A 7,466-nucleotide genomic window follows, 5' to 3' on the forward strand; every position below is an offset into this window, starting at 1 on the left:
AGTGATGCCTTATGTGCCTGCTTTATGTGCTTCAACGTATAAAAACTGCATGCTAGGATTGATTAGACAGCAGTAGGATAGCATGTTTAGGTTATGCCTGATAGTATGAGTTTAGCACTATATGCTAGTTCAGTTTCTCGCTATGAAAGCGAATTTGCTTGAGATTGTTCCCTTTTGTCTGGATGCTGCTTGCTTTGTGCTTCGTGGGACTCTGAGTGATGGGAGTTAGACATTAGGTGAATACGTCACGTCACATGTGATCAGGGTTAAATAATCTTAGAGTGCTGGATTTAGCCCTATTGCGCAGCTCTTGTCTGAGTCTAACCGTTGTAGAGTCGAGTCTGTTACTCGAAGGATTATTTGAGCCTCACCACATGTGATGGTATTCAGGTAATGGCTAACTGTCAATACAAGGAGGCCTTCAGCAGTTGAGGATCGGGTAGGGTGGAGTTAGAGATTTCCTAGGGCAAGCCTAGGATGAGTATAGCAGTGATCAGCAGTAGTGAAAGGGACCTGGTGGAGTCAAGGCAGTCCTTAGAGAAGGTACAGATAGATATGGAAGGTAGTATGGGCCCGTACTACTGAAAGCAGAGGATCCGTACCCGAACTGAGGAAGGCCAAGATAAGACCAGGGAACTTGTAGTAGGTGTGATCCCTCCAGAGGTATCAGTATCGCTAACGATTATTATTTATATGTTTCAGAATGGTGGTACTACGCTCGAGGCCAGCAGTTGGCAGTTCAGGAGAGGGATCGGGTTCGGGATCAGGTTCTGAGCCATTAGATGAGGGGCTACGCGAGTTCATCGCGTCAGAGATCACCAGAGGCATCCTTGAATCGACCCCCATCATCTTCGAGTCGATCAAGGAAGGGATATTGGAGTTGATGGAGGATCGCCTCAGGGCATTCAGGAGCGACATGACATCTGGCCAGTCGGGATCTCGCACACTGTCCTTCAAGGACTCCCAGGGCAGTGGTGCGTCGGATTTTCACGGGGCGAAAGACCCCATAGCTGCCAGACGATGGATTGTAGACATTGAGTCTGCACAGATGATTAGCTTCTGCCCTGAGGGGTCGAAGGTGAGGTTTGCACCAAGGTGTTTACGAGATCGAGCTAGGGATTGGTGGGAGTCCGTGGGTGACTCGTTGGGAGCCTCGGCTGTCGAGGCTATGACTTGGTCAGACTTCGCGACCAGGTTCATGGCAGAGTTTGTGCCGACTGTCGAGCTTCAGCAGCTGGCCAGGGAGTTCTTGGATATGAGACAGATGACGGAGACTGTGGCGGAGATCACCGCCAAGTTACGGGAGAGGGCGTTGCTGGTGCCCCAGTACGCGGGTGAGGAGGATATGAGGAAGACCCGCTATCATGACATGCTACGAGCTGATATTCAGGAAAATGTCAGTTTTTCAGCTTGACCTACCCTGGACTCTATGATTTCCAGGGCACGGGAGAGGGAGATAGATCTGGAGCACATCCGGAAGAGGAAGACAGAGGAGGGACAGGCAGGAGGGGCTTCAGGGAAGAAGCCCAAAGGACCAGATGGTAGGCCGAAGGGCCAGTCAGGACCGAGCCGCTGCAAGAAATGTGGCAGGCCTCATGAGGGGGCATGTAGGTTGGGATCGTCGGGCTGCTATAAGTGCGGCAAGACAGGGCATTTCAGCAGGGATTGTACCGCCCCTGCACCTGTGATTCAGACATCGGAGTTGTTGTGTTTCCACTGCAACCAGAGGGGCCACAAGAAGGCCAATTTCCCCCAGTTGACAGCATCAGCGTCGGTTAAGACGCTAGCTCCAGCTACCCTGCGGATTACAGATGGCCGGCAGGTCAAGGCAGAGGCTCCAGTGGTGAGGAGTCGGGTGTTTCAGCTGACTACTGAGGAGGCTCGTGTCGCACCCGATGTGGTGATGGGTATGATTCTTTCCCTCTATCTTTTTTTATGATGTTATGATATTGATATGTGCTCTGTGTGTGTGCGTTGGGATCGTTCCATGTGAACGGTATCCCTGTTCAGGTGTTGTTTGATTCGGGTGCCACCCGATCATTTGATTCCATTGCGCTTAACAAGAGGTTTGCTGAGACTTCAAGCATGTTGGATTTCCCTTTAGAGGTAGAGATCGCGATGATCGATCGGTGCGAGCATCATTAGTATTCAGGGATTGTGTTCTAAGGTTATTTGAGGAACGCTACTTGGTGGATTTGGTTCCCATTCCGTTGCGGGGGAACAAGGTGATTATAGGCATAGATTGGTTGAGCCCTAATGGGGCGGTGATAGATTGTGCACAACAGCTAGTGCGGATCAGGACCCCAAGTGGGGGAGAGTTGGTGATCCACGGCGAGAGGCCACAATATGGACCCACAGTATGTTCAGCAGGGTTGCACGGGATATGTCGCGTACGTTATGGATACCCGGGATGCGGGTAAGGCAACGGTGAGCGAGGTTCTAGTGGTGCGAGACTATGATGATGTGTTCCCGGAGGAGCTTCCTGGAATACCTCTGGAGCGTCAGGTAGAGTTCAGGATCGACCTAGTTCCTGGTGCGGCTCCGATAGCCAAGACACCCTATCGGTTGGCTCCTCCCGAGATGCAGGAGTTGTCTACGCAGCTGCATGAGCTGCTAGACAAGGGATTTATTCGACCGAGCAGTTCACCCTGGGGAGCCCCGATCCTGTTTGTGAAGAAGAAGGACGGGTCGCATCGGATGTGTATAGATTACTGGGAGCTGAATAAGGTAACGGTGAAGAACCGTTACCCACTCCCGAGGATCGATGACCTCTTTGACCAGTTGCGGGGAGCATCTTGGTTCTCCAAGATCGATTTGCTTTCAGGTTATCATCAGATGAGGGTCAGAGAGGAGGATATACAGAAGACCGCGTTTCGGACACGTTATGGCCATTATGAGTTCGTGGTGATGTCGTTTGGGCTCACCAATGCTCCTTCCGCGTTCATGGACCTCATGAACCGCGTGTGTAGACTGATGCTGGATCGGTTTGTGATAGTTTTCATTGATGACATGTTGGTTTATTCCAAGACGTAGGAGGAGCACGAGGAGCATCTGAGAGAGGTTTTGGAGACCTTGAGGAGGGAGAGCTTGTATGCCAAGTTCTCCAAATGTGAGTTTTGGTTGCGCGAGGTGCAGTTTCTTGGGCACCTCGTCAACTAGAACGGGATTTTAGTAGACCCGGTCAAGGTGGAGGTTGTGATGAGATGGGAGGTTCCGAAGTCTCCATCTCAGATTCAGAGTTTCCTAGGATTAGCAGGCTACTATCGGAGATTCATTCAGGATTTCTCCAAGATAGACGTACCCCTGACACGGTTGACTAGGAAAGTCGTGGTCTTTCGATGGGGGCCTGAGCAGCAGGCAGCCTTCTAGATTCTGAGGCAGAGATTGTGTGAGGCGCCAATCTTAGCCCTGCCCGAGGGCGTGGAGGATTTTGTGGTATACTGCGATGCGTCTATCTCAAGTTTAGGCGCAATATTGATGCAGAGGGGACATGTCATTGCTTATGCCTCGAGGCAATTGAAGCCTCACGAGGCGAACTACCCGACGCATGATTTGGAGTTGGGGGCGGTGGTCTTCGCCCTCAAGATTTGGTGGCATTACCTCTACGGGGTTCGATGTACCATTTACACGGACCACAAGAGTTTGAGGTACCTCATGGATCAGTTGAATCTGAACATGAGGCAGCTTCGGTGGTTGGACGTGGTGAAGGATTATGATTGCGAGATCCTTTACCACCCGGGAAGGCCAACGTAGTGGCTGATGCGCTTAGTCGTAAGGCGGCACCGATCAGGGATATGTGTATGAGGATGACGGTGGTGATTCCACTGTTAGAGCGGATTCGGGAAGCTCAGCAGGAGACTATGACGGAGGAAAATCGGAAGAGTGAGCGAATAGTGGGTCAAGTCACCTCCTTCGATTATGATAGTCGAGGGTTATTGACACTACACTGTAGGGTGTGGGTGCCGTATTACGGGGGCGTGTGCCAGATCTTGATGGAGGAGGCGCACAAATCCCGATTCTCTATTCATCCAGGGGCGACGAAGATGTATAGCGATCTTCGTCTAGACTATTGGTGGCCTTGCATGAAGTTGGATGTGGCGTGATATGTCGAGCGATGTTTGACCTGCAGAAAGGTCAAAGCCGAGCATCAGAGACCGCACGGCAAGATGCAGCCGTTGGACATCTCGTTGTGGAAATGAGAAGATATTACGATGGATTTTATCACAAAGCTTCCGAGGACTGCGATAGGAGTAGATTCGATTTGGGTCATTGTGGATCGATTGACCAAGAGCGCCCATTTTATTCCAATCCAGAAGAGTATCTCAGCCGAAAAGTTGGCCGATATCTATATCAGGGAGATAGTGGCGCGACACGGGGTGCCAGTGTCAGTGATATCAGACCGAGATGTGCGGTTTACTTCCAGGTTTTGGAAGAAGTTTCATGATGAGTTGGGCACTCGTCTGCATTTTAGCACCGCCTTTCACCCGCAGACGGATGGTCAGAGCGAGAGGACCATCCAGACTTTGGAGGATATGATGCGGGCATGCGTGCTAGATTTCGGTGGTAGCTGGGATACTTATCTTCCCTTGGTTGAGTTCTCGTACAACAACAGCTACCATGCGAGTATTGACTGTCCTCCATTCGAGATGTTGTATGGACGGAGGTGCAGGACCCCGATATGTTGGGGTGAAGTTGGCCAGAGGGTCATGGGGAGCACCGAGGTGGTGCTCAAGACGACCGAGAGAATCCAGCAGGTTCGAAGCAGGCTTCAGACCGCGCAGAGTCGTCAGAAAAGTTATGCCGACAAGCGTCGATCAGACCTGGAGTTCCAGGTCGGGGATATGGTCCTCCTGAAAGTGTCGCCTTGGAAAGGCATCATTCGATTCAGGAAGCGGGGCAAGTTGGGCTCGAGATACATTGGTCCGTTCATGGTTGTAGCCCGGGTGGGCAAGGTGGCATATAGGTTGGATCTTCAAGCCGAGCTCAGACAGATCCACAGCACCTTCCATGTCTCCCAGCTGCGGAAGTGCCTAGTGGATGATTCAACGGTGGTGCCGCTAGAGGATATATAGGTTGATGACAACCTGAATTACATTGAGCGCCCAGTCGCAATCCTTGACCGGAAGTCGAAGGATCTTAGGAACAAGAGGGTGGAACTTGTAAATGTAACACCGAAAATTTTAAAAATTTATTTTTCACAATTTATAGAAACATTTCTCATTCATTTTCCATAAAACATCAGATTTTAAATCTCAATTCTCATTACACAAAAATCCCAAGATCAATGTAAATATATCAAAGTCCCCTGCGTGTGTACAGATCAAGCCGGCGCCTTCCCACGGTCATCGCTAGTACCTGAAACAACAACACTAACACTGTAAGCACGAAGCTTAGTGAGTTTCCCCAAAATACCACACATAAAACACATATTAGCCACTCGAGGCCATAACTCTATGGGTCCGTACACCCAACTCTGTGAACCCTCAGGTTCTAACTCTGTGAACCTTCCGGTTCCAACTCTATAAACATGCACAGCATAAATCACATAGAAATAATGCAGTACAACACATAACATGCACATAACATACATACACTAACACATAACTCTGATTACCGACTCAAGGTAAAGTATAGTGAGAAGACTCACCTCGCGCGTCTCGGTATCTCACGATCCCTGGAAATCCCTCGTGCTCGATCCTCCGAGCTCTAATCCTCCTATGACATCACAAGACTCTAATTAACACTTTTATCTCTAAGGTTGACTATCCCTAAGAAGTCAACACAAGTCAATGGTCAACGGTCAACGGTCAACTTTGACCGGACTCGGCGAGTGCACACGGCAACTCGGCGAGTCTAGACGTTCTCACCACTCTCTAGGATTCCCTTTCTACACGTCGAGTACTCCCCCTGACTCGACGAGTTCCACCTGGAAGAATCGCGGGGCCACCCCGACTCAACTCGCCGAGTCTCAAGAACGACTCGGCGAGTCCCAGCTCGACTCAGACCACATGACAATCCTCTCCAACTCGCCCTGACTCACTGGGTCAACTCCTGACTCGACTGGACCACTCACTGGCCGGTCCAAGGCAATCTTCAAGCTACTCGCCGAGTCTGCTCATCGGACTCGGCGAGTCCATTCCATGAAATCACTCAAACTTGCTTCTAAGGTCAGATCTACTCCAACAATTCATAGATCTGGCCCTCCTAGACTGATTCATCACGTAAAGTCCCAGTCTTGATGCATGAACAACCTCTATATGACTAATTATGAAGAATCTTCAACAAATCTCACTACACAAGGTCATGACCTCCATTGCTCTCTATAAAGCTCGAAGAATGAGGCTCTCTGGACCTCTATGGATCCAGATCCGAAGTCTCATCACTAGCATGGGACTATTTGGCCATCAAATCAACTCAACAACACCACAAGAAACCCTAAAATCGATTATACTTCACAAAACAGGAGATGGGTCGAAATTATACCTTTAGATTGAAGGGACAAGCTTCAAATCCACCAAATAGCAGTCCCCTTTGCCTCCTCTTGCCTAGAGTCTCCTTCTTCTTTGCTAAACAACACACAAATGTCAAGAAATGCCTCCTTTCACTCTCAAATCGCTAAAACACTTTTAGGGTTTCTCTCTATGGACTGATGGATGCAAATGACGGCCATAAGGCCATTTAAATAGGTCCCAAACCCGAGAAATTAGGGTTTCATTAAACAGCGTGGACTCGCCGAGTCCATATCCTGGACTCGCCGAGTCCGAACGAATCCCGCGTCCAGAATCGCGACCCTACTCGGCGAGTCTGAGCTCCAACTCGCCGAGTCCCTTCTCAAAACTCAAAATATTAAAGCAATAAAATACCTGGAGATCCGGGCTGTTACAGTTCTCCCCCACTAGGATTAGACTTCGCCCTCGAAGTCTCGCTCTAAAATAGCTCCGGATGCTGAGCCCGCATCTCGCGCTCCGGCTCCCAGGTCATCTCTGATCCCTTCCGGTGTTGCCACTGAACCAACACCAAAGGTACCTCCTTGTTCCTCAGAACCTTGATCTTCCGATCTCTGATGGCTACTGGTCTCTCGGCATAATTCAGGCTCGCATCCACCTGAATATCCTCTAATGGAACTACTGCCGACTCATCGGCAATACATTTCCTCAATTGCGACACATGAAAAGTGTCGTGGATTTGCCCCAACTCTGCTGGCAATTCCAAACGATAGGCCACCCGGCCTACCCTCGCAATCACACGAAATGGCCCAATATACCGGGGCCCCAACTTGTCCCTCTTCCTGAATCGAATCACTCCTTTCCAAGGAGAGACCTTCAGGAGAACGAAGTCGCCGACCTGAAACTCAAGCTCGGACCGGCGTCTGTCTGCATAACTCTTCTGTCGACTCTGGGCGGTCAATAACCTCTGTCTGACCTGCTGAATCTGCTCTGTCGTCTGAAGCACGATCTCGGTACTGC

The 7,466-nt window shown here is 50.1% G+C and overlaps 1 long non-coding RNA gene across 1 annotated transcript; it reads right to left on the minus strand.

Moving 5' to 3' along the window:
• Nucleotides 1-5,199: 5,199 nt before the first annotated feature.
• On the minus strand, nt 5,200-6,866 carry LOC122195876 (uncharacterized). Its single transcript, XR_006186865.2, has 3 exons — nt 6,484-6,866; nt 5,648-5,715; nt 5,200-5,355 (listed from the first exon to the last, which is right to left on the minus strand). It is a non-coding gene; the product is annotated as an uncharacterized LOC122195876 (long non-coding RNA).
• Between the last annotated feature and the right edge of the window lie 600 nt (nt 6,867-7,466).

Source organism: Lactuca sativa, chromosome 1 (genome assembly GCF_002870075.4).
Source record: "Lactuca sativa cultivar Salinas chromosome 1, Lsat_Salinas_v11, whole genome shotgun sequence".
Classification (NCBI taxonomy): domain Eukaryota; kingdom Viridiplantae; phylum Streptophyta; class Magnoliopsida; order Asterales; family Asteraceae; genus Lactuca; species Lactuca sativa.